A 19101-nucleotide genomic window follows, 5' to 3' on the forward strand; every position below is an offset into this window, starting at 1 on the left:
TTGCTCCGAAAAAGGTCTTTGGTGACATGAAAGTTAGAGACTGAGTGGGTTGATGGAGGCATACGTAGAGCTTAAAGTCCCCCCCTCCGCTCAAAGATGTTGTTACTTCAATTGACTGTATGCGTTTCACTCTGTAGATTGATCTATGTGCAGCATTTGACAGCAGACAGCTTCTTTGAAATGCATCTTCTGAAGAGAAAAATGTTTCCCTTTAGATGTGCACATACAAGCAGGATTGTGTGACATCACAACTAGGCTGGAAGCCATGTTGAATTATTTAGTAATTTGACCTTTTAATGGAAAAACAAAAAAAACAAACACATCCGACCCAGACGATTAATCAAAGCAAAATATTTTCCAAATCTATGCATCATGGCACTCATAAACACACTTAATGCTACCTGATGCACTATATCCAAATATAAATTTTTTGATGTTACGATATATTGTAAGCCTCTGTATTGTGTTATGCTAAAGTTAGCATGTTGACAGGCTAGCCCTGGTTCAAAGCTCCCATTCTAGCGGTGTAAGCACCAACACTCCACTGGTCCCCGAGCACCCAGTCAGAACCGCTAGCTGCACGGCTAACTGAGCTAACTAGCTAACAGCAGCTAGTTTAAATTTGACAGCAAAAACTCTTTTAAGTAGCCTATCTTAAGGAAGCTCTTCACCTATGGTAAACTAGAGGTTGAGCGACACACCTCAACAATCGAACGTCCTAAGAACCCACATGTTGTAACAGTCCATGCAGTATCATAAGTCATCATTTTATGTGTTTGGTAAAATAGATATTGATGTATCTATAATACTGTACGCTTCGTGATAATGTTTTATTGTTAGTGAAGTGTAATGCTTTTTTGTGTTTTCAAAATAAGTACATACGTTTGGTCTACCATAAGACTTGAACTTATTGCTAATAATAAGTCACATCTGTGATGCCTTCGCTGTCAATTTAGTGCATCAGAAAAACATTGTGTGATTACGAGTGCAGCGGTAAAGCATCGTGATTCACAGAAATGGGTTATCATTGTTTTTGTTTTAGCTGTAGCTCAATTTGAGGGACTCTCTAGAGAGCAATCACTGAGCAGGTAGGAGATCAGCAAGTGCACAGTGGCTGTTGCCAGGATGAAATGTGACCGCTGTGTAAAAAAGACACCTGACAGTCTTTTCCCAGCACGTTGCCACATGATCTTACTTTGTTACTGCACCGGCAGACGCGCAGCTCCCCTTAACAAAGTGAGACACGGGACTGTTGTGTGACAATTCTAAAGTGACAGGCAGCTCTTTCCCTTCGTCCCCTCACATGGCAAAACACGCATCATACGGTCACCAAATGATTCATCTGTGGAACATCTGAAAAGGAACGAGAAAGAGCAGCCGAACAAATGTCCCTCCCCCTCTGTCTCACATCTTTCAATCAGACGGCATTCCTGTGTCGGGGTAATTCAGTTTCCAACAAGTCGAGAATGCGTCGCAGGCGCCGACGCGCAGCTCCGAGGGAGCGTAGCATGTGTGAGCGCAAGCCGCGCGCACATGAATGAAAGCCACCTCTAACAATGGTCCGACATGAGATGAGCTGTGCGCTTCATGCTCCGCGCGGCTGTCTCGTTGTCAGTCAGTCAGCTGTCAGCGGCATTATTGCGATGATTAGGAAAAAAACCCCTTTTGTTCAGACGAGAGAATGATCTCTGCTCGGCTCATTTGGATCGGAGGGGGGGAGGGAAGCAAGGACCGATGAATCCGACGGAATAACTCGGGTCATCACACTTTTATTTTTTTCACCGGTTTTTCTGTCTCTTTCGTGTCTTTTTCGCTCTCCCTCCCTCACTTTGTCCCTCTCCGCCTCATTTTCTTCGTCTGCGCCTCCATCTCTAACTCGCCCTCTCTCTCTGTCCATCGTCTCCTTCTCCCTCTCTCCGACAGTGACAGTCCACACGCAGAAACGCAAATTGCAAACTTTGAAGTCTGAGTGAAGTGACAGCTGCAGGCTTTCTGACAGTCCCCCCCGGGGGGCTTTTCATTGGCACTCTGACTTTGCCCGATGGTAATGGGGCGAGCTGCTAATCAGGCGTTACTATGACTGTTTTCAAGTGTGCATCATCTGAAAGAGTCTGGTAGTAGTTGAATGTTCACTAAACCTCTCCTCCCCTGTGTTAGTGCTACTACACATGTGAATCCTGCTGTTTTCGTGAGGCACGTGCAGTTAACAGCAACGGCGCGTCATTTCTAGCTAGCTCTAGTCATCAAATGGCTGACTGCTGTTGCTAACTTTGCTATCGCTAGCTAAGTAAGCTAATATTAACCTCACCGAAGGGCTGAAAAATCTTTCATACTTATCTATTTTTTCAAACTATGTTTTAACTCCAGAGTCTTAGGTTACAAATTAACTAGAGTGTAGCCAAACGTAGCCTAGCTAAAGCTGTGTCTCGTAGCTTTAGCGAGGATTGCTGGAGTTTAAACATCCTTAAATCCAATAAAGAGAAAAACATGATGCTAATGTTAGCGTAAACTAGGCTGGGCCAATGGGAAATGCCATCGTCCAACCGATGGCTCTCAGGCTTCGACCACAGATCCTCAGAGAGAACCTGAAGGTAACGCCTTGATCATGTAGGAAAGAAGAAGGGAAGTCTGTCAGTGTTCAATGCGTTACATTGTTGTGCATTAACATTACATCTCCGCGTCCAGTTTATTATGTTCAGGGTGAACCCAGGTCAATCATGCTGCTGTATTTCGTGTTTTCTTAGCTTATCTTCCATAACTAGCTAACCAGCCAACGTTATTTCGAGCTTCTAAGGCTGAACAATGGACTGAGACAAAGACACATTTGTGTCTTTGTGAAACGTAACCTATAACCAGTCAAACAGATGTTGGTAGTTCATGATGCGATCCTTTGAAAACAATGCTAGCTTACCACTGATAGTTAGCTGGATACCATCTTATGTTACATCTGATAAACACACCGTTTAATCCATCGATCACACTTTTGCTCATGTGTTTTGGGTTTTCTAAAGGCTACACCCTCCCAGCTCTTTAAATGCAGAGAATCGCTCTCGCTACAGCCCCATTGCTTTGACTTCATGTGTTCCACACAAACTGACTGGCTACACGGTATATTCAAAGCATTTTTTTCCAAAAAAAGCAAGGCCCCTCTGAAATCTGTTATGCAGCTATCGGCTTCACCCTGAGTTTCACCGCTTATCGATGCAGACGCTGCTGGAACGGCTCACCTGAAAAGCAGCCAAAAGCCGAGAGCCATCAGCGAGAGTGGAGGTTCTGATGGGTTGCGTCTCTCTGTTTTCATCCCCTGTATCCCAAGTTGTGCTTACAGCCTCTTTTTCCCGCTGGGACACAGAAATATTAACTTTCAGCCTGCTGTGGCTGCCAACTGCCTGCACCTAACGGCGCATTCTGCCCGTCACAGGGACTGCATTGGACGGGGGCTCTGGCAGCGCTGGCCAAAACAAGGGGCCGCTCCTTCTGTTTCTTTTGGAGGTCAGTCACCTAATAGACTAATTCAGCGTGTTACACTGAACTTGTAGGACTTTCAGGTGTTTTGTCCGACAGTGCATGTTTTTCTGTGAAAATGGGATACCACTCTTCTGTACACTGAGTGACTGCACTACACAGCAGACCTTTTCTCCCTCTCTCTCTCTCTGAGAGTAGTAAATTAAAGAGGCGCTTCCTTCCACATTGGCCGCAGGAGCTGTTTTCTTCTTTGTGGGCAAGAAGTGCGGGGCTACCTCCTCATATATTGACTCTCTGCCTTTAAATAATTAAACACTCAAGAACCGTTATCCTCTCTCCTTGCTTGCTCGGGTCGCCGTCTTCACTAAACTGGATTTTCACACACTGACTCACACTGAAAAGGCACTGAAATGGGAAAAGAAGTCTGCCACGCATTGATCCGACTGACAAATCTGACCACACAAAACAGTTCATTCTTTGTTCATTCAAGTCTGGAATATGAAGGGTTTGGATTCAGAATGAAAGACAACGTCATCTTTCCCTGTGTCATGTTTCGCTTCTCCTCGCGGGCTGGTTATGAATCAAACACGTGATCCTACACCATCACAATTTCACACATTCTACCCCCAACCCAAAATAAGCATTCATTTGCAAGTTTTTTAAATGTGGGTAATGTTTGCTAAAAAACAGGCAATTGACTCCTTTCACATTTACCTCTTTGATTCCCAGCAGATCACACACCTCATCAGACTACATTGAGAAGACGGTAGAACTCGGTTTAAAAAGTCAAAATCAATAATATTTTGAATCAAGATTAAGCTGATGATGGAAGCTGCTAAGGAGTGAGACATTTTCCCTCCTTTCTCATCTCTCGTGATGGATGCACATGTGCAGTATCGATCAGGAAGCTGACAGGGCTTGTGTGGTAACATGGAAGTAGCTGACAATATAACAATGGTTACTTTTTAAAGATCACTCTTCCAAACCGGCAGACGGGAAAAGAATAAGACGGCATCCTCAACTGCAACGCATGTCACAGCGTGGCATGGTGTGGCATGGTAGAGCTGGAGCAGATACGCACCAACGATGCAGGAGTGAATGCCACTTGTACACATTCACATTAAAGGTAAAAGTCAAGATGTTAGCAAGTGTTAGTGGGTTTTTTTGTCCGGTGTGAAAGGGGTAGATTTCTATTAGAGTAGTGTCCGTATACATTGTCACTCTGACAAAACAGAATTTCACTCTTTCGTCCTTGTGATAAAAAATTCTCATTTCACGACTTTACGCTCTCTCTGCAAAATGACCTTGGCTCGCACCCTGTTGTTGGCAATGCAAAATGACATGGAAGCTTTGAATAAAATCAAGTTATCCAGGATGTTATTTAGATAATGCAAAAAACACAGTTTCCGTCAACACCCGATTGCCATGTTGACTGGAGAGTATTTCCACGCACATGAAAGATCCACGTCATTCCATCATCTCCTGGTGCCGTGGCTGTCACCAATCCACCACAATGACTGAGGCTCAACAGTTAATGGAACCTATCAGCTTGTACATAGAAAGCAGCAGAGTTACCTGTAAGTCAGAAGATAATTAAATAGAGCAGAGAGAAGCTGCAGATGCAAAAAAAAGGACACCGTTTTATCTTCTTAACACACTCCAATTTACAAGGAGAGGACAGACAAAACAGGCTTTTTACAGCAGCTTTTTTTTTTGTGTTTAATTCCTATTTAGGATCCTAATTATGTTAGACACACCAACACTTTTACAGTAAGAACACTGATTGGTACAATCACTTTTGCCTCTTTCTTCATATCCCACCCCCAAAGGTCTAAATCTGCCGGCGGGGCGACTCCAGCACTAGGATGCAGAGTTCATTTTAAAAGGCGGGGAAAATGATGAGATTCCAGGAACACGGATACGGCACTAAGGCGATCACTAAATCCTATAAAAGAGCGCTTTATTGCTAAAGATAACTGTAACTACAACTCAACCCAAACCACACCACTGATCTTATTATATGCAGTCTGCAATGTTCCCCTTTGGCTAGTAAAATAAAATGGAACATGCTCCAAAATTGGCATTGACATCTATTTAAGCTACATAATATCTTGAAGGAAAACGACGTCATTGCAGTGAGGACTCCATGACAGCTTGTGTTCATGGTAACTAAGTCTTAATGTCTTTTTTTTTTCCTTGACTGTATTCAGATTGTATATGCAGCCTTAAAAACAGACAAACCAAAAGTAGACGAAAAAAATAACGACAGCCAATCAGAGACAGACAGAGAGACTGGTACACACACCAACAGAAAGACGCAAAGATCAGACCGACAGATAAGACCAGGAGATGCTGGCAGATGGAGCGATGTGTGTGTGTGTGTGTGTGTGTGTGTGTGTGTGTGTGTGTGTGTGTGTGTGTGTTTGTGTCTCTATGCCCCAGCTGAGCCTCGGCAGAGCCGCAGCACAGAGGCCAAGTTAAATGGGGAGGGGAGATTAAAGGCAGTGCCGGGGCCTGCAGCCTCTGTATTCAATCACCACTCTCCCTCACACCTCAGCCTGCATGCTGATCAAGCTGCGGTGAAAGGAGCCATGCACCCCGCCACTCCCATACACAAGTGCACAGATACACACTTGTGCTGTCGTGAGATCAGGTTTTTGACCCGACTGAAAAATGTCAGAATAACGACAGCACCATAGTTTATTAAGAGGATAATATTCGTCATTGCGATTGTTTTACGGTAGTGTTTTTCTCTTTGGTACAAATGTCAACCTGGTTAATGTCACAATCACTGCAGCTTCACTTCACAACAAACTGCAGCTCATGATGGATTTATGACCCTTTGTCAAGATGTTACAGAGGTGTGGGAGCACATTTATTTATTATTCAGTGTCAAATTTCACCTGTTGATTCACTATAGCAGCACTGCAACACTAGATGGATGTCGTGTGTTATGTACAGTCAGAGTTTACCTTCAGTTGAAATTACTACTTTTTAGTAGGGGAGATGATTTTGACAGATACTGCCATATAAATCTGTTCCTCCATTTCTCATTTATGGGCACCCATGACACATGTGTATTTAATTTCCTGACTGATTATGTAAGTGATGGTTAACATGAATAACAGAAAATGTTTATCTTCATTCAAATCACAGCACACACAAAAAGAAATTTCCGTCACTAAAATATTTGTATATAAATATCAGGTGCACCAGTGCGACCAATGAAAATGTTAAGTTGCACTTATTTGGGTGCATGTGCATCAACCAAAATTCACAGTCAGACCCTGGAGCCCTGAGGAATCTGTATTTATTTTAAGTAAATGTTTTTTTTTAAATCATGATGATGTGACATTTGTTGGGATTTGTGCCAAAATGACATGTTGTTTTTTTTTTTTTTTCCTATATCTGATGATTCGTAGGCCGGTGCATCTTCACTATTATGCTGTTTGGTCTCGGAGCATGTGTGATTGACAGTACGGGAGGGCGAGGGCTTCACCTAGTAAATCAATCACGGATGAAATACTAAAATGGGTCACCAACTGTTCTAGACGGCTGTTAATATACCTGGGCAGACTGCCCAAGTAAAGTGTATGTGTGGGAAACACTGCCATATGTCACTAGTACAATATTTCATTTAATTGTGCAGCGTTACTTCCAAGGAATATGTATCAGTCATTGCCAACGATTTCTTGCCTCCTTTTTTTATTTAATGACTGCTGATAATAAGTCTTAAAAAAAACGCTTTACTCAGGTAGGGAAAACGCCAGCCATACAGAATCCTTAGGTCCTATAGCTTCAGTTTTTTGTCCAGATGGTGATGTTGGCGAGCCTGACCATCTTTATGTTCCATCATACGTGTTGTTTCCGGTAGTATGAGGGAACTGGAGCATTGTTCATTGACATTTAACTGTAGCATCGGGACAACATTCCATGCTTCTCCTGTTTAATGCCGCTCTAAAACCTGCCCTACTGTTGTGATTCGGCTCGCTTGCTGAACCATCTGCATGGTTTATATTCAAAGCGTTGGCACTCAACTGGGTTCATTTTCTTGTTTTCTTGCCACACAGGTGAACTGTAAGCTGTTGTTGTAGCAATAAATTAATAGCAGAAACTGCTACGGTGGGAAGGTTTCGGTGGTTATATTAGAGAAATTTAACATCTTGTTATCGGAAGGTCGCTGCTTTGATTCCCCTGGCCTGCGTGTCAATGTGTCCTTGGGCAAGATACTGAACCCCAAACTGCTCCTGAAGTGCCGGTCAGCATCTTGCATGGCAGTCAACACCATCAGTGTATGAATGTGTGTTGCTGTAAGTCTGTCTGTACCAAACATCCTGGTATCCTGCATTTTTTTGGGAAACTAACAAATTAAAGTGAAGCTTCCCAGGAAATACTGGGCATCTATTTCAGGTATCAAACCGTGTTGTTGTGCATTAATTATATATGATCACGCTGCTCCATCCATTTTGAAACTGAGAGACAGATCCAGGGAGGAGACACCATATATAAGGAGAGAATACCTGAGCCTCAGTTCAACGTATTCAATTTAATCTTCACTCAGCTCTGGCCTAACCAATCGCAGTCCACGTGCTACTCCATGTCTGGAGACCTAGTAGCCCCGAGCTGCAGTTGCTTATTTGAAGGGCTACACCTCAGCTGTGGCAGTCCCTCCAGCTGAGCTACAGAGGTTCCGCGACATCCTGATGTTGAGACATAAGTAAAAGATGTCACTCGGCTTTACAGCATCAAAACTATCCCCAGACCAATGAGTAATACCTTTTTGAGGTAAGGATAAAGAGTTTCCTTCTTCTGAAATAAAAAGAAAAAAAAAATGCTTTGTTCAACTGATATTTCAAAGGACCAGAGAGAGGTTGTACATTGTGAACATCCCGCCCCCCTGCTGAGTGCTGCTTGTTGGACGCTGGGAGTAGGCAGGAGGAAGGAACGACTTGAGGAAAAACAAGGCACAAATACATAAAAAGCCAGTTCTAAAAGTGAAATGGCTACCACACTTAAATTAGCTGTCTCCTACACATGCTTGCAAAGACTCCAACGATGCAGGTTCGCACAACCCCCCCCCCCCCCCCCCAAACGCACACTTGCCGATGCTTCATTATAGATTTTCACACATTCAAGCTTAGCCGGCCTTCAGCTTGTGACGTATCTTGCTTTTCTGCCCCCCCACCCCCCAAGGGTGCAGAAAGAGAGAAATTACTGGACTTTCACGCCTTCACCCAGGGGTCTTTAGTCTGCGAAATCATAGCAACATTTAAGGGATTTCACCTTATCATCATTGCCCTGTTGTGATGTATCCTCTGGGGGAGGAAAATGTGCTTAATTGCAGGAGTAAGGTGGCACGGTTACCCGCGTGTGTCTGTGTGTGTGTGTGCACGTTAGCTTTTTTTTTCCCCGTGTTTCCAAGGGTTACCAGGGTCATTTATTTTCCTTTTGCACCCGCCGCTTTAATTGATGATCATTCATTGTTTCACGCCAACACCCTGTTATTAAGCAGAGTTCATTATTCTAAAACAGTAACACTGGGGAAAAGAGGGCGTCTCATGGGAAAACACTATTCTTTTCCTGCTTTACACAAGGTCACAGTAGGAAAAACGGGCCCCAGTTCCATTATGAAAACCCCATTAAGGTACAGGATGCGGAATTTAGTCGAATCTTAAGTCAGCGCGTAAAGAAACATGCATTCGCTTGATGGTCGTCTCAAAATCTCAATAGTAGTTGATCGCAGGTCAAAGGTAGCGTCCTCAACGTGCTCGTTTCCTTCAAATACCAGTCCAAAAGCCGAAGATTTAAAGGAAAGAAACATCTCCAGTGCTCAGAAGTTCAAACAAATTGTGATAAGGGGGGGTTTTGGGTCGAGAACACAGAAGTTAAAAAAAAAAAAAAAAAAGAAAGAAAAAAGATCTGAAGCGCTCTGGCAAAAAGCTTAAAAGCCTTTATTTATATGGTTATTTCATACTGAAATTCTGAAAAACATTGACAATGCATGCTAAAAACAATTTGAGCAACCCACGCACAACAGCAGAAACATTCTCTTCAGACTGAAGATGTTTTTTTTTTTTCCAGAGTTTCAGTGTGGAAATGGCCCTCTGAATAAAGGCTTTTCAAGCTTTTTTGCCAGAAGAGTGCCTTTGATCTGTCTTTATTGATTTGAAGATTTAAAAATTCAAAAGCTTATTCAACAGAAAAAAACAAAAAACTACACATCCTTAATCTGTTAGACTCGCTGTCACTATTCAGCTTACAGCCGAGCTCGTGGCTCTGTGATGCTGTTGTTGTAGCAGGTGTTATTGTTGCCTCATTCACCATTCATCTAAGCTTTATGTGACAACATGCCAACAATGGTAGCAAGGCCCATTAGCATTTACCGGTTATAGCTAAGAAGGGTTTAAGCTCGTACACCAGACCCGACCATCAAAACAGGAATGCTTGCCAACCCCTCAGCTAGGACGGATAGGAATAATAATAGGAATAATATTTGAAAAGATTATATGATAAAGTACACATCTCTTAGCTGTCGTACTCACTGTGTCTTCTACACTCATTCACACATATCTAATGAAAATAGGAAATGACAGAAAGTAGGTTTTAAATATACAGCACTGCTGTTTTGAGCTAATTGCTAATATCAGCATGCTAACATTCTCCCCATGACAAGGCCAGTACGCTGTTGTTTAGCAGGTATTTATCTGACCTTTATATTTGCCATCTTCATTTATATGTGTAAGCATGCTAACCTCAGCCAATTAGCAGTGAACAGGTGTAGCTAAGTAGGGTTGAGCTGATGTAAACACTTTTAAACTGGGTTTGATAGTAAGCCAAATACCTGAGCGGCAATACCGCATTTTTACCACTAGGTGTCACACATGACTCTGCCGCTACTGAGTGGAACATAGCAGCAATCCATCAGGACAACTGTGACTCAACTTAAGTACCCTGTTGAGCTAATCGGCTGTCATGGGCACCTGCTAACTAGCCGTATGCTAGTAGCTCTCTCCACCTACACCTGAGAAATACGGGTTTAGTCGGATCGCACAACATCAAACCAGCTTAAGCTAGTAGGCTACATCCGACAGGCTCCCGCAAAACTGGAAACTTATCCATCCGTTTAGCTAAGGCAGATGGGAACATCATCAGTTTGGACAAATGACAGTTAGCTCTGTTTTAGCCTGTGTGCTCATCTTGCTCTTTGAAATGGATTTTTGAGAGCATATTAGTAGCTGGGAATTGTTTTCATGAAACATGTAGGAAGCAGAACCAGTTAAGTTTTAGCTGTGATTGCATGGCAACATTCACTTGACTAATATGTGTGTGTGTGTGTGTGTGTGTGTGTGTGTGTGTGTGTGTGTGTGTGTGTGTGTGAGAAAGAGATATAGAGACTCAGGTCTATCTTGAGGTTATATTTAGCGTTTGTATGCTGCATTTGTGGTTGTATTCTAAGTGCACGTGTTTATGTTTCAGTGTATGTGTGTGTGTGTGTGTGTGTGTGTGTGTGTGTGTGTGTGTGTGTCGGTGCTTCTGTGTGACTGCTGCTTGCCCAAGCATTTTAGCAAGAAACGAAAGGGCAGGAAAGGAAAATCAAATCACTTTTCTGAGCAACTCCACAAAGCAAGCGAAGCGCTCAGACGAGCTTGCTTCACCCAAAATAGATCGGCCAAGACCACAGTTCTCTCTTTCTCTTCCTCTGCTCGCTCCCTCGTCATGATGAGAGAGTGCTCCCAATGAGGATTGTCTCCAGAACTTTTTTCTGACTCATGGCAGCATAGGCAGGGTATTAATAATTTTCAAGGCTAGCTTTATGATGAGTCCTTTGGTCACTCTATCACTCTATTGGGGAGGGGGGAAATGGAGGTCTACTGGAAGTTGAGGTGGTTTGAAGGGAGTGCAGTTTTTTTCAGCAGCAATCGACTGCATGATGCAATGATTCAAGATCGTGGAATGTTATCTGTAACTCTTTCATTATCATTTTTTGTCACTGTCATAAAAAAAAAAAAAAAACATTAAACATCTTATTAAGCTAGTCAATGATTACATTTTCAGATATTTACAGCCCTCATACAAGAAGTAAGAATTAAAGGTGTACTATGTCGTTTTTGGGATTTTTATTTATTTATTTTATTTTTTTTTTTTTTTTATCAGGAGAGAATCAGACTGTTTTACTTTGTTTATGTGGCGGACCCTGCCACCTCTCTACTTTCAGATGGTGTTCTAGGGATGTTTTTTTTTCCTCTGAGAACAGCTCGTTTATTTAGTTATGGAAAAAAAATCATGTTTCTGAGTTGAGTTTGTATCATCACCTTACTTTTGCTAATATTACAATTCTGATGTAATTCCTTCTCAAAAACTACATGAACTAAATGTGAGAATCAATATCACTCCCTGCTAGTTCAATATGAAGCTGAAGCTAGCAGCTGCTTGGCTTAGCTTAGTTGAAGACTGGTAACAGGGAAACAGCTAGGCGCAAAGCTAGCTAAGACAACCAGTTTCAAATTGAATTGACTATACCAGAGCATGACTGTGTGAATAGACCTGCGTACACTAGCATCTTTCAGCCTCAATTCTAATGTTGCCTAGTGGCCACTTGAGGTATTGCAGCACAACAAGCATTTTCCCCATGGACCATCATTTTAATTAGTAAAAATGCTGTCAAACCCAGTGATTTAAAAATAGACCTATCAAGTCAATGAACTAGTGGGCGGGGCTAAGGGGTCTATCACTGCTGGGTATATTCAGCCCCTTTCTATGGTTTCAAATTGTCAAACTACCATGTCACAACTAGAAATGGGTGTTGAAAGAAACAAGTGGGGCAACCGCCATGCTGTATAATCATTCATCTGTACAACAAACCAAACTGAATGTATTCAAATAAATTCTCTTCCTCCTGCCAGGGGAACGCCATTCTTCACAGCTGTAAAAAAACAAGGACATACACACTCTTCAAACTGCTGTCATTGATCACCAAGGTCCAGACTCTGAATAAATTGAAGCTTAAGCAAGTGGCTGGCGTCATTGTTTCTGGACCTTGCTCTCAAATGCAGGGCGAGTTGGAGATTCCGTTGAAGCCCCACATCATCAGACTGCTCTTTTACCTGAAGCTGTAATCTTGTCGGCTCCACTCTCCTTTCCTGTTGCACCGCATGCTGTTCAGCTGGCTCTTCCAGCCCCTGATTAGGCTTGTTAAAAGGATTCATTTAAAAACTAGCCCGTCAGGCCTCAGGGTAGAGGGATGACATCAAGGTTCTACTAATGCAGCGTTTGGATCCAAAATGGGATTTCAGACTCACAGTCTTGGCGCCGGACTCTCTTCTCTCATTCCGAGCAGCTGTAACACTCTGGAGTGATATAGCATTTTCTTTTCTTTTTTTTCTTTTTGTCTGGCAATGTACAGAAACACACGTACGCACTCCCTCGTCTCCAGCAGAGAACATGTGATGCTAGTTTCCAGCTACATGGAGCTCCATCAAGCGATTGTGGGTTGCGAGAATGTGTTGAAAAGGAACCGGCTTCAGCCATTACATGCATCATTCTGATGTTAAGAGAGGCGCATGGTCCCGCGTTGGCATCCTTACATTTCAGATCACAGCCAAACAGACATACACGAGTCATTCGGCTCCTCTGAGGCAAAATGACAGCATTGTTTGCCTTAATATGCAAGTCAGTACATTATATTTCAGCGTTTAATGTTCTTCACCTAACAATGCACACTTGTATCTCTGCTGGCAAAATCACAGCTCTCAGGATGCCGATAAGTCGGTTGGTTGGCTCAAACCACGCTGGTGCGGTTGGGTCTTCGAAGCAGCATGGCCCCATTTAAACACTTTTGTTAACCCTTGATACTAAACTTCCCCCCATCAGTCCATTCAGAAATTAAGATTTGATATACCATCTCTTACCCGTGCTTTGTTTTTTAAGTAGTTACTTATATCCCCAAGCACACATGGTAGACGTATTTGCAAGGATGAAACAGAGACAAAAATGCAACAATATTGTCCAGACTGAATAGAAAGGGAACTCTAATGCCATCCTTTTACCCTTAATGACCTGCATGGACCCAGAAAATCACATCACTCCGCATGCTCTGCTTTCATTTTGTCAAGTTTGCTGAAAGATTACAGGTGCAAACAAAACGTAGCATCACCACAGGAAATTGTGGTTGCAGTGTAGAGAGTGGTTTGTGCAAGAGAACCGTAGGCGATGACAAAGAAGTTTTAACAATGGCAGACATTCAAAAGTACTGTAAATGCAGTTGTTGGCCTCACAGAACACTTCCATCTTCGGTGCTCCCTCCACTTTTGACTCTTTAATAACAGGTTCATTATCACAACCTTCTATACTGCTTCAATGCCATTGTCAGAAACTGCTGACTCTGAGCTGTCCTTTACTGGATGTATTGCTTACCATCCATGCAACATAAATGTCGCCTGGACCCATATGGGTAGTTTTTACATCGTCTGAAATGGATGTATCTATTTTGGTACACAAAGGGGGCAAGAATGAGCCTTAAACTACTAGTGTCGGCTAACATTACAAGTGATTTGAGAAAAGAAATGAAAGAAATGAAATACCAACATTTACTAAATGGGTAGCTGATGTTATAACACACCGTTATGAGGATCAGTACAGTTTATGGGTGTAACATTACCGTTATTTTCACTGTAAATGTTTATATGCTAGGCCTGTTAGTAGGGATGAGTTAAAGATGTCGGCTGTTAGCTTTCTACTTCTTCCGCAGTTTGGCGTCCGTGTCATCTGATGCGTTAGTTTACACTTTTACGTTTACACAGCCTCTCTTATTATACTTATAAGACAGATGATACAATCATCAAACTGATCTTATACCTGAGCAAAAAGAATGAACTGGTTACACAGCCAGTATCAGTTGTAAGCAAATAAATTGTGCCCACTCCAAGTGATATATGTATAATTTACTGCTTAGGATCTGTGGTGGTGATTTACCATCAGCAAACATTTCTTTTCTATTTATTGGATGGGAGCCCTCATCTTTCTTACGTACGCTGCCACAAGTATCGCTGTAAAAATGGGGCATAATTATACACTCATTCTGTTAGACTGCACTTCACAGTCCTCAGTAAATTTCATGGCAGAGCACATTTTGTGTCCAATTCAGAAGGACACTCAGAAATACTTTGGAGGTAGCTGTTCCTTGTGCTGCACAGTATGCAGTCCCAGCGTGACTCCAGCATACTGCAGAAGGACAAAAAAAGCCTGTACCTTCCCCTCCTTCCAAGCCTAAACCACACATTTTTATAAATATCTAAGCATTTGATTCAGCAGATTGAGAATCTAAGAAGCAGCTTTTTGGCTGTTTTGAAAGCTCTTTAGCAGCAAAAACAAGAATTTTATTCTGAAAAATAATAAATAAAAAACCAACACGCTCTCAGACATCTTGGCTAAAGATCGAAGGGAGGGAAAAAAAAAACGCCATCTTTCCCTGCATTTTAGCTGTGCTGGACATTTGTCAAACGGCTGTGTGTGGCAGAACAATTGTAATGTGCTGAGGAGCGGGAGGAGAAATAATAAAGCATAGGAGCATGTCAATAATATTACGTTGTATTAAGCCGTACGCTCTGCCACATGAATCCATCTTCTGCCACAGTCTGAGCTTTCATTTCACTCTAGGGTGGCCACACATACATTTTAATCAGCCATTTGGCCAGCCAAGCTGACAACTGCTCGACAACAGAAGCTGATAAGGGTGATGATAAATCATAGCTATACTGGTACAAGCTTTGGGTTTGTTACCGAGGACACCTGCCAGTTTCAGATTTTCCCCGTTATTCATGAGGCTATTCCAAGAAACAGGATTACTTACTCCTCTCTTTACAGTCCAGATTCTTCACGGGATGACCGTGAAAAGATTAGTCTACATCTAATTTGCTTGTATATACACTGTATATGAAAAATTCCATTTTAATTCCGAGAAATAAACGGCTTATTTTTATTTTTTTTTTTTTGGACCAGACGCATAGTCGAGCTTACTGCAAGCTGCCTTGTTGGAGCAGTGGATCCTGTAATATTTTCTAACCTTTTTCTGCTGTTCCCTCCAGGCCAGCGAAAAGAGGAAAACTTTCTTCTGTTGGGGAGTTTTGGGTTCAGTTCGTTTTCTTTTTGCTTTGTTTGTTTAGTTTTGCTATGCTTAAGAGTGGCAATGTATGCGGTGTCCCTGGCACTGCGCTCTGGAGGCTGAGCCACAGGGATGCTCGGAGCAATTTGTTTTAGAAAAAAAGAAGGAATGGAGTCGACTCCTGCTTTTTATTGGGGGACTGAGACCGGCTTGTCCTCAAAGTTCACTCACATAATATTTGGAAAGACTGCAGAACACCTAGAATCCTTGCAGCTGAAACCAACTCGTTGAAAACTCTAATGCTTCTCAGCGATTCTCCGTGGATTGCAGCCTCTGCCATCTCAAATACTTGACAATCATACCCAAAATATTAAACACAGGAAGAGCACAGTTATCTCAGTCTGTGTGGGGAACTTGAATTAAGAGTCAAGGCAAGGTAAACCCAACCTTCTGGGTAAAAACAACAATACATATTTAGTCATAGCTCCTTTTTTTTGCTTTGGCTGGCTCTGTTGGTGTATTGGTTCACTCATCAGTTGGTTAATCGCATCACTACTTTTGTCCAGAATGAACTATCACCTCAACTGTTGATTTGGAAGTTGGTTTAAACATTCATGGTCCTTGGAGGATGACTCTTGCTGACTTTTTTTTTTTTTCGTCCGCAGTGTTAAAAGTTGCCCAAAAAACACATCTCTCTACTTACTCACGAGCTTTCACCAAACAACTCTATACGTAGGCCTGCATTAAATAGGAAAAGCTGAATCAGTTTCAGGTTTTTTATATTGCCCAAAATCATAATCACATCGCCTCAATGGGCTGAACAATCTGTACACTGAGCGACATCCTCTGTTCCTTAGACTCTCAATTGCTCCAGAGAACATTCTGTTTACTTCTCTCGGATGGAAATAAAATTAAAAGTAAATATTGCTATAAGTGGTGGCCAGAAATATAGAGTATAGATAGAATACAGAGTATATGTGTGGAAAACACTGATTTCAGCTTTGCAGTGTAAGTATACTAAATATAGTTTGCCATGTACCTTGCAAAGTTGCCGAAGAATTTCAACAGTGACTTGATCATTTTGTGAGTTTTGACATTTCCGAACAGTAGTGATTAACAGCTCAATTAATACTGCGTCGCCCTCGTCACAGTGAAACATTTAAATTAAAGCTTAAATGTGAAGAATTTCTTCTAGTCCTACTGTTGATAAGGACCTATATACACAATGCCAGGAAATATTTCATGAGGCAGAGCACAACTATTTTATTCTTATACTGGGTTTAAAAAAAGAACAGTCTTTACAGTCCCCTCAAAGAAGCCAGTGCAGCTGTATAGACGACAATGAATGTACAGTACATGACAATGTAAGTCAACAACAAGCAAATTAAATGAATTCAGTTTTCCCAGCAGCTACAGCTGTGACAGTAAAAGCGAGGCCGCCATTTGATGAAATGTGGGCAATTAATGAGCTGCATCCGCTCAAGAAAGAAGAACAACAGAGAATCGCGATGTCACATCAGCCGCAGTCTTTGAGCTAGTTGACTTCACACATGGTACCTCGGCGCCACAGTGATCCGCGCGGTTACGTAAGATATCCAAACAGTCTTTACAGCTTCTTGAAATGGAAGACTTCCAAAGAAAGAAAAAAAAAAAGGAACTGACAAAGAGAGGAAGCAGGAAGAAGGCAGCGGTTGAGATGATCTGCAGAGATGGTGGGTGGGGTAGGACGCAGGAAGTAAAACGCACATACGTACACACACACGAGGGCGCACATGACAAGTCATTATCTGGCATCACCCGGAGAAGACGGAAGAGTTGCAAGAGGGAGGAGAGACTTAAGCGGAGAGGAAGCATGAAGGAGAAAAGAGCAGGCGATGTAAAGGAAGAAAGGAGGAAGGAGGAAGAGGGGAGCAGCGGGGGTGGGGGAGGGGGGGTTGTTCTTGATCTCCCAAGTGCAAAAGGCATGACAGATTGGATTTTGTTTTCATGCTTTTTCAAGCAAAGGCATCTAGTGTTAAGACATCTTTCTGCATATTTTTAATCACTTCCCCTGTCTGCTTGGTAGAGGTTATATATGGATCCATGCATATACCACTAATGTATGGCTGCTGGCATTAGAGCAGAGATGTAGATGGCTAAAGATTAGTGGTCTTAAACTTTTTGTAGTTGAATTCATTGGCCATTCAGTCTGTATGTGTACTGTTCAATTGGTTTTACTCTCAACACTTGACTTATTTTGTGTGTGTGTGTGTGTGTTTGTTTATGGACTGACAAAAAATATAGTAATAATTCCTTAAGCTTTACAATATTTTTTATTTTTATTTTTTTTATCAAGATTCATGTGTTATTGCCTGATACACTTACAAAGATGTAAAAGAGAAACCATGTAATGTTCCCTTTATCAGCATCCACACCAAAAGTTAGTGGGGTCTATTCCAGGTTAGGGTTAACCCATCCTCCGTCAGAGTTACGTGGAAATCAGTTCAGTAGTTTCTGTGTAATTCTGCGGACAAACTAACTAACCAACCATCCAAACAACAGATAAGGGTGAAAACATAACCTCCTCAGCTGAGATCAAATGGATGAGAAAGGTTATAATGAGGAAAACACATTGATAAATAAATGAATAAGACTGGGAAACTACAGCATTGTACTAAAGTTGCATTAAGTTTGTGCTTTTTTCCCTCATGATGACAGTTCTACATATGCAGACATTTCCTCCTTCTGTGGCCATGGCCACCACAGGTACCGGCATGTGGATGAATCCTGATAGATCCCTATTACCCCGGCTGTGACCCCTCGCAGCTCAGTTCATTAAGGCGGCCACCCAAGTGTTCGGGACTCAAGTCCAGATTTAATCACAACTTCCATCCTCTTGCCAATCACAATTAGCTCCTGATAAGCCTCTCCAGGATGGCACCAGAGGGCCTCCACACACAGACAAAGGTTAATTTGCGAGCAGCAAGGGCCCGGCTACAGGGCCAAAGGTCACCTGATTGAATACATAGTGGATGTGTGTGTGTGTGTGTGTGTGTGAGATGGAGGGGGGGCTTGGCAGCAATTACAAAGTTCATCAGTATTCATGTGTTTCATCCATGGCTAATGGGTACATTACCTTCAAAGAGGTGTGCTGATAGGATGTGGCCCTTAATGGGAAATAGCTCGTGGGCAGTCTTTAGGTAGCTGAAATTTAAAACTCGTTCCTCTACCGACGTCTTTTTAAAGACCCTTCACTCGTGCAGTTCTATCAGTGAGCAGCTCAGTACCAGTAGCCTCTATGGGCTCTGTTCTGGCTGAAGGGTCTGGATCTGCCAACCCTTAAGGAACCCATGTCTGTTCTGGCATAAACGTTAACCTTCGAAAAGCCTATCCAGTGTGGTCAAACTCACTTGGATTCAAGTATTTGTTTATTTTTATTGTATTTTATTGTTTTTTTTTATGAGATCACATTGTTTTTTTGAATCCTTATGCTGGTAAAACCTTACATAATTTGAGCTAATGTTAGCTAAATATCCTTTTGCCTAGTTTTGGATATA

General features: G+C 42.2%; 1 protein-coding gene across 4 annotated transcripts in view; it reads left to right on the forward strand.

The window, feature by feature from the left end:
- Nucleotides 1-19101, forward strand: part of tafa5a (TAFA chemokine like family member 5a) — a 266925-nt gene that overhangs the window by 181112 nt on the left and 66712 nt on the right. The window lies entirely within an intron of this gene.

Source organism: Acanthopagrus latus, chromosome 14 (genome assembly GCF_904848185.1).
Source record: "Acanthopagrus latus isolate v.2019 chromosome 14, fAcaLat1.1, whole genome shotgun sequence".
NCBI classification, from domain to species: domain Eukaryota; kingdom Metazoa; phylum Chordata; class Actinopteri; order Spariformes; family Sparidae; genus Acanthopagrus; species Acanthopagrus latus.